Source organism: Oncorhynchus masou, chromosome 25, assembly GCF_036934945.1.
Source record: "Oncorhynchus masou masou isolate Uvic2021 chromosome 25, UVic_Omas_1.1, whole genome shotgun sequence".
Classification (NCBI taxonomy): domain Eukaryota; kingdom Metazoa; phylum Chordata; class Actinopteri; order Salmoniformes; family Salmonidae; genus Oncorhynchus; species Oncorhynchus masou.
The window spans coordinates 45,686,819-45,695,785 of NC_088236.1; positions in this window are offsets into that span (position 1 = coordinate 45,686,819).

An 8,967-nucleotide genomic window follows, 5' to 3' on the forward strand; every position below is an offset into this window, starting at 1 on the left:
ATGATTTATTTATGCTTTCCCAGGGAGTGATCCTACCACCTCCATCCCCAGTCCTACCCACTCGCAACATTTTTTAAGAACACATGCAGTCGCCACAGGTTAACGTCGGCGCCGCCATTGCATGTCTCAGGCAGACCATACGGGAACGCAGGAGGCTGATGCAATGATGTGCTGGGATACCCTGAGTTTTAATCACGTGTAACTGTAGCATTACAGTCAGAGAAAGCAAAAGAATTGTCAGAATAAAAGAATCAATCCATTTCACTTGTATTTTAATGTTTCATTTTTTTTGGGGGGGGGGGGGGGGGGGGTATTTGCATTGATTTTGTTGTCTGGTATTGTAAGTTGCTATAGAATAGAACTGCATGTATCAATGAGGGTATTGGCGATTCCTGTTGTGGGTCATGTGACGCGATCATGTGCATAGATCTGAGATCTCTAAAGTGGCTGAATTGAGGCGTACCAAGACGACTTAGCGGTGATACGTGCATGGGGATCTAACCTTTGTATGGTAGTGTGGTTCTCATTTTCACATGCGAACGGGGGGGGGGGGGGTTGTGGTCCCGTGAGGCTGTGGGTGGCGACACGTGGCACTTTTCGTCGGACTGGGGGCCCGAGCCGCGGGAGTCTGCAATGCCGACAGAACGCGTCGTCATTCGAACAATGCCAACAAAATGCGATGGAATTGGAACAAGGCAACGCCACATAGTGAGGTTGTGCTCAATGTGATGGTTGGAGGGGAATCTCTGTTTTCAATGCCCACCCCCACAGTGGGGATCGCGTTCTCCCTCTAGCCCTCTCTTTCTGATCCCTCTCTCTCCCTCCTCTGCCCTCTCTGTCTGAGGAATTAATTACCAATACGCGGGCTATATGTCCAGTGTAAATAAATGATAAAGATCACCTGTCAGTCTTCCCATCAACCTGGAGGCCCAGAACAAGCTGGGGGATGGAGGAAATACTGGTGTGTGAGAGCGAGAGTGACACTGTGTGTAATCATGGCTGTTCATGGTGTTGCTCTTCCAATTGTATTTATCCCTGCTCTGTAGACAGACAGTCGGCTGTTGTGTTAGGAGGCTCAGCTTGGAGCAAGATGATTCCTCGCTGTTGCCCCAGTGTTGGGCATTGCGTGGTTGTCTGCCCCGTCCCCTGGGCCTCTCTCTCTCCCCCTGCCCTGCTCCCTGATTCGTTGGGTAAAAGCGCCCATGAATGATGGATGACTGTGTCACCGCAGCCTGCAAAGGATTCATTTGTTTCATTGATTTCTCTTTAGGCAGAATGCCAGCGCCTGCCGCTTCCCACCTTTCCCCCAAGACTTCCAGCCGTAATAGACGGTAATGACTTAAGACAAATTAACCAGTTTCTTGTAAAAATAGCATCAAATAACCCCTGACTCTACTCACGAGCACATTGGGGGAGAGACGCTCGATGCGCTGGATGCTGGACCCCGGTAGTATTAACCCCGCGGAGAACATCCAGGCGCATTCTAGCAAAGCCGTACGTCTCCCATACTTACTGCTCTCTCTCAGGCCTCCCAATAGATGGGTAATGACTGGCTGTCTGGAGGGGCTGTGGGAGTGGGCTATTTTCACTGTAATGGAGGCCTTTACAGCCTTCCCTTAGTCTATACACACCTGCAGCACCAGCTAACTGCTAACGACATGATCTATGGCAGGCCCTTACTACACCACTTCACGGCAACATGCTGCTTAGTGTGTTAAAGGGATACGCCGGGATTTTGGCAGTGAGCACGCCAGCAGACACCCATCGACTTCCATTCACTGCGCTAACGCCCGTTAGCATTGGCTCACGAAACTACCTCTAACTTCCTTCCCACTGGACACAGAGACATACAAAATGGTATCCACAAGTTCATCTGACTCTGCGGAGGTAGATCAAGGGCCTTAATGACAAAAATCCCAAAGTGTCCCTTTAAATCATGTTATTTCACACTACATACTGAGTTGTTCCCCTGAATTCTGGCACACACGCACAACTGTTAAGTGATACTGACTAGAGACCTCTTCACTGATCCAAGGACACTCCGTCTTGCACTCCTCACGAAACCTGTAGGAGATTTTTTTTTGTGGTTAGAGAACTCAAAAAATAATGCATAAAATCTGAAATGTGTTGGACACACAGCACTCATCTACTCATGCATGGCACTTCGTCTGCAATCTCACTCACTATGACATGTGTAAGTACATGTGCCCCTCGGCATAACCGGGCAGGCCCTCAGTGCCCTGTCAGTGCCAGGCAAGGAACCTCATCCCAAAACCGGCCTATTGAAGCATGATTTTGCATCCTTCTTCCAAGTGATTCTTCTTCATCACGTTTGATGGATGACAATGAACACAAGCAGTATTCCACTGTTGATTCTCAGTGGCTGCCCCTCAGGTCTACCTCTTCAATAACACAAGCACGGTGAAACCTAACTCAGTGCACAGAGGGGGCAGTACCTCCAGGGTAGACCTTGGTGCAGTCAGGGAGGGTGAAAAATAATACCCACCGTGCTAATGAATGCAAGTGTTGGGAAATATTATCTGCTCCCTGCAACCAATTTAACACTGTTTACCAAGCCACCGGCGATGTGCTGTGGAGGGGGCAGATCCCTGTGTGCTCTGTGGCCCTCTCTGGGGTAAACTTAGCCAAAGCCCCACTCACGTCTGACATGAACAAGCCCTACAACTGGGATGCTCTCAGAGGATTAGGTAATCTCACCATGATACCCTCTCTCTCTCTCTCTCTCTCTCTCTCTCTCTCTCTCTCTCTCTCTCTCTCTCTCCTCTCTCTCTCTCTCTCTCTCTCTCTCTCTCTCTCTCTCTCTCTCTCTCTCTCCCTCTCTCTCTCTCTCTCGGTGAAGTGCCTGATCTACTCAGGGCACATCTATCCTCGGGGTCCTTACATCCTTAAGTGCCTCCAGAAAAGGTTAGTTGGCAAGGTAATTGTCCAGCTGTGATCAGGCTTATTTTAATTGCAGGTGCTTCAACTCAAGCCATACTTCCTGTGACAAAGGGGCTTAACTTTGAGGGGAAGGAGGAGATGGGAGAGGGAACGGTGGAGAGAGTTGGTTGATATGGCAGTGCTTTTTATGTTGACACAGTGGTTTCAACAACCCCCACGATATGACAACGGATATGACAACAGTGATTTAACTGTTTTGTAGACGTAACTGTCACACAGGCTATTGGAGAAGAAATGATGTAACTCAAATGGCGGTATCTACCTGAAAACAGTCATGCAGGGGTCTGCACCAATGGTGGATAAAAACATTTTCTGATGCAAACATTTTTGGAATGATTTTATATTATATATCAACTGTTCCAAACACATTGTTTGAATATGTCCACCAATATCAATAACATCCCTAATCAGTCATTCAGCAACAATAACAACATATAACCATGAGTAGCAACACACGTCGACACAAAGCTACATTTCTGTTGACGGCGACTAGCCTACCTTACAATTCAACAAGGCCCCCATCGAGTGGGAGGGACATCATTTTAGGGCAGAGGCATTCCACTGTCATTGCAAAATTGTGTTTTACTCAAAAGAATGTATGTGAGTTAATCAACGTGGCGACCAGCAACGTTTTGCCGTAGGCCTACTTCCATGTGCCGAGTGGTCCTTGCACACAACTTTACAAAAAAATAAAAACCCTATCACTTCACTTTTCTCCCTCCTCCTAGCCACTTTATTGAGGAAAATGTCCGTGCTATGTCTGAGATATGAGGTTGTCCCACCTAGCTAACTTAAGATGAATGCACTTACTGTAAGTCACTCTGGATGAGAGTGTCTGCTAAATGACTAACATGTAAAATGTACTATCTTGCACGGCAGAGTTAATGCGTGTGACATTAAGCGCTCAAAATGAATAATATATGTATTTTTTTGCAAAATGATTTCCTTCCCCTTTTTGGGATTCTGTGATGCAGTCTTACCACAGGTCGCTAACCATAAATAATCAAAATGACTGACTTCTCACTTACTGGTCCCTGTACCTGCACAAACTGGTGCAAATACCAGATGTAAATGGGCAACACAAAAACGATGGATGAAGACATAGGAAACAGTCACGCCATGATGTGTGCATTCTATTTTCCAATGATTACAAACAGCCTGCCAACAGAAAGCAGTGTATATTTCCCTAATCTAAATGTCATCTGATCATGTGATCCCGTCAATAGGAGCTTGAGAGGGACGGCGGGTTATGATTGGCTGACCTGAGTCAAAGGTCACCCTGACCAATAAAATATTTCCAAGGGTCCATCAATAACTGTGACATGCAGACTAATACAGTATGGAATAGCGTGTGTGTGTGTGTGTGTGTGGGTGGGGGGGGGGGAGGCACAAACCCCATGGTTGCATCAGGCACAACGGATGAATGAAAGGCCAAAAGGTTACTGGACAGACTTCGGCCCCTGCCCTGCCACCCTCTCGTATGTGCATTTGATAGCGTCAGCTGCAATTATTAAAGTATACTTCAGACAGGTCAAATGGGAGAGGGCAAAGAGCAAAACCTTTAAAGCGGTGGCTGAAGTCAAAGGTTAGGATGGCCATACGACGATATGAAGTGCCGCTGGGCTCCCGTAATGGAATCAAAGGGCTGTAACTGGAGGGACAAGGACTAATGGGAAACAGTAGATGGGACTTCACATTAGCCTGTACCTCCGTCATTAGACGGATTTCAAATGTGACCATGTTATGATGACAATATTAATCATGGCATGAGCTCGCCATTTGGCAATACAGTAGGTTTATGTGTGTGCTTGTGTTTGTTGTCTGGAGAACCATCCGCCTGTGTGACTATTAAATATAAATGGCCAAGGTCAGTGGGGTCGAGGCACGCATTAAGCGCGAGTGACCGATGGAAAATGTAAAGGTCAAAGTGGAATTGCCCGTGCTGGAGCCATACGACGACACTCGGGCGTATTTATGCATGCCATTGGCGGTGATTTACGGCAGGAGATAAGCGTAGGGATGAGAAGGAAACACTCTCCTTTCTCTCTTCTGTAAATAGACAACTTTACTCATATCAATCACTGTGTCACACTGCATCGTTACTATATGTTTCCTGCTGAGATTAGAAACAGCCCTTTGTCTCATCCCGCCTGGTTCCTTTCTACATCGGGGAAGACAACTTGTATTGTAGCAATTCTGCGGCTTGACATTAGCATTTCCACCAGCAGGAATTGTGATACGTGTGCGTTTTTTTCCTGCCGGCGATATTGTCTGATAGATATGACCGACTGGTGTGGTTATTCTCTCCTTCAATGATTTCACGGAATTCAGGGACTCATATAGTGATGTAAGAATAGCTTATGTGCAGCAATGTGAAAAAGTAGCCTGTGTAAATATGATTTTATCGAGAATAGATACACACTTTCAATTCGCTGTCACATCCTATCACATCCTGTCGTCTGGTCTGTTTGATATTAGCTTACACCTAAAAGTCTGTTACTTCAAATGTATTTGAATGTGCCATAGGACGGCATTTTTATACTGTGTAAATGTCCTTACGCCACAGAACTCAGTCCCTACTCTCTGCCAAATATATGAATACATGGTTTTCCTTGGCAAAGGAAACTAAGGAAATGGACCGAGATCAACTGTGCCTTTCATCAAAATACCTGGACAGTTACAAGCAGATTAGCTTATGGCATGCTCTAAACTTGTAAAACAATTTACCACTGATTCAAATTAAAAATTAAAAAAATTGAACCTCCCACAGAAGGAGTTTTATACGCAGTGGCCAAACGTGGTTTCGCCTTCCGGGAGTGGCTGTATTTGTGGCAGCTGAAGCTGAGCTAGTGAATTACTCTACACCCAGGCTTCAAGCATTTTTCAGGCCTCTAGGAGAGGAACATGCTCTCCACATCATTTTGGCCCCTAAATGGGAAAACCAGCCTGTACCATGGCCTTTTGGAACGACCCCCAAGTGCTTCAGAGCTCAGCCAGAAAAATACGAAAAAGAAGACATGCGTTTGAACTGTGCGCCAAAGCGGAAACACGGTCTAGTGGACCACATTTTAACCTGAACCATAAAGGCCTATTTTCTTTTCCTCCAATAGCAATAAATTTGGTCTTTCCTTTTAATGCCCGTGTTATGTTTTTCCATGAGAAGATCACAGGGCGATAATGCGCTACACCATAGACATGAGTGTATATTACGTAACACCTCCTTTCCACTTTGTTGCTGTTATAGCTCAGCCATTGTCACATGTCACATTAGTAATCAAATAACACCATATAAAGCATGGGGAACACAAAATACCACAATAAAACACTATATGCTTACTGTTGTTCTTTAAATGATCCCTCCTGACTATGATGATGGTGGATTCCAGTGTCTTGTAGGAATGGATTGTGATTGGGCATTTGAACACCAGAAATGACACCCCTCTATTAGCCTGCATCCCCCTCCCCCCCTCCCTCCCTCCCTCCCTCCCTCCCTCCCTCCCTCCCTCCCTCCCTCCCTCCCTCCCTCCCTCCCTCCCTCCCTCCCTCCCTCCCTCCCTCCCTCCCTCCCTCCCTCCCTCCCTCCCTCCCTCCCTCCCTCCCTCCCTCCCTCCCTCCCTCGCCTTCTGAGCACATCAGCCCCAGAGGCAGTTTATAGACGCCGGTTCTCGCTGTGTTCCATCACATTCATCTCGATTCCCCGTTCACCATGCGGCACTTGAGCCACATCACGCCTCCATTACCGCCATGCAGATTCAACCGCCGCTGACAATACAAATCACGATAAGATGAAGCTGACGCCCCATAAACACCATCGCGCACATCACGTCATACCAGCGTCTGGATAGGAGATCCCACTTGTCATCCTTATGCGCTCAACTCCCACAGGAGAGCATAGAGATATGGATATCGTTACTTCTGTATCTGTCTTGAACCGTGTGTATTTACTCCCCATTCAGCGGAGCCACCTGAATAGATGTGTTTGTGTATATATCTCTGTTTGGTTCACATCCATCACTCACGGTAGTGGGAGGTCCTGCATGGCTGGCCTGCTTGTGCGGAGAGATTTACACTGTAACGCGCCAAATCAACAGACCTTTACAGTAAAATAGGATTTCATCAATAGGGGCGATCGATAGTGCAAGCTGGCTGTTGTGTAATTATTATGGTCAGCGGGCGTATCAACAAAGCTGTCACGCCCCACAGCATACACCCACCAGAGGCTGCGAGGCTTAGGAATCGCACAGGTTCGTTGGGTACTGGGTTGGAGTCCCTGAGCGAAAGGTCAAATCAGTACTGCACCTTTACATCCTGCAGCTTTTAGGCCATAGCAGAGCTCTGTGAACGACTGGGACATGAGCCGTTGAAGTTGAGCGTCAACCTCGTCGAAACGTCACCTCCGTCCTCCTAAGCCAGATCTACCCCCCCCCCCCCCCTACTGCCATAAATAAGAACGAGAAGCACACATCATCGAATATTCACAGGATCAATGGTATTCTGTAAGTAAACGACCATTTTACAGTTCAGACAGTAAGTATATACCGTAGAAGGGCAGAAGAAAACAGATCAACGGTGAATACAGCTGTAGTGAATCCTTGGCGGAAGACGTTGGGATGCCGTTGCTAAGGTGGACACACGAGAGGGATCCAGGGTGGACAAACCTGCTGTGCGGAAATAGCTTGGAGATTCGTGTCTCAAGCAAGTGACAATTCAAGAAATAGAGTAAGACACTGTCTCTAAAGAGACTTGAGGCATAACAGCACAGCAGAGAAATAACGCCCGCTCGCACACAAACACACTCCCACACTCCCACACTAGCCGAGCCAATGAGCCAGTTTATGTCGGGATTTTGTTTCACAGCCACGGCCTCCTGGGAGAGAGGGGTCTGCCAATAACACTTAAGAGACAGAGCAGGAAAAGTAAGCACTTTTATTACAGCTCATCACTCATGTAATTTCTGGCAGCATTTGTGATTACAGATCAAGGGATTGACTAACTAGACATTCAGCCAGTGAGTTATGAACAGGGCCTACCATCCTAGACCGGCAGATTCTCCTCGTTGGCTGTAACTCATCCTCTCTCAGGGTGCTAAATCAGAGAGCACGCCACAGCCGGAAGAGTTAAATAATAACTTCACCTTTATTGTAAATCTGTCAAAAAATTAAACCTGTGCAGACGCCGCGCCGTCTCGCCGGGGATGGGGGGGGGGGGGGGTGGATCAATAGGACTGTTGATGGGGTTATTGATAGACTGCAGGTGAGGTGGGGGGGGGATGTATGGGGTGGGACTGCTTTGGGGTGGGGCAGGGAGCACGGTGCTGGTTGTTTAATCGACAAGCCTCACCTTGAATCGATTGGCAGGGCACGCATGGAGCACCCCACTCTTACTCAGACAGAGATAGACTCTCACACACTCACGCACACACGCGCACACACGCACACACGCACACACGGGCACACGCGCACACGGGCATACGCACACACAGTGTATACTGTCTATAGATTGTACTATGAGAGGGGCCTCTGACGATGAAAAAAGAGCAGGAAGTTTTAACAAAACATGCTATGATTTCCTGATGATTCCCCAAAAAAGCTCTGTTTTGTGTAATAATCCTGTTTCCGCAGAAAGCAAGGCAGCCGTGTTCTGTCGTATTATCTCTGCAGCAAATCATTTTCTCATGGTGAGGTGAGCATAGCAGCAGACACATGGGACTGATTGAGATGGAGGACTACAGAGAAGACTTCACCGTGAAATGCCTTACTCAAGGTTCAGATCTGTAGTGGCGCAAAGGCCTTCAAAACCACAAACATTCAAACCTATAGGAACGACTTTGGCTGGGTTTTTACGGGAACAAAAAAAAATGAAACACTGAAAACTCATCCGGCTCTATGGTCCTGGAAACACAATGGAACCCTAGAGGTGGCTGCTCACGCTGGGCCACCCCAGAGGATTCCACACATGGCTGCCGCCTCCATTCCACAGAGTTGAGTTCTGCTGAACGGTCAAAGG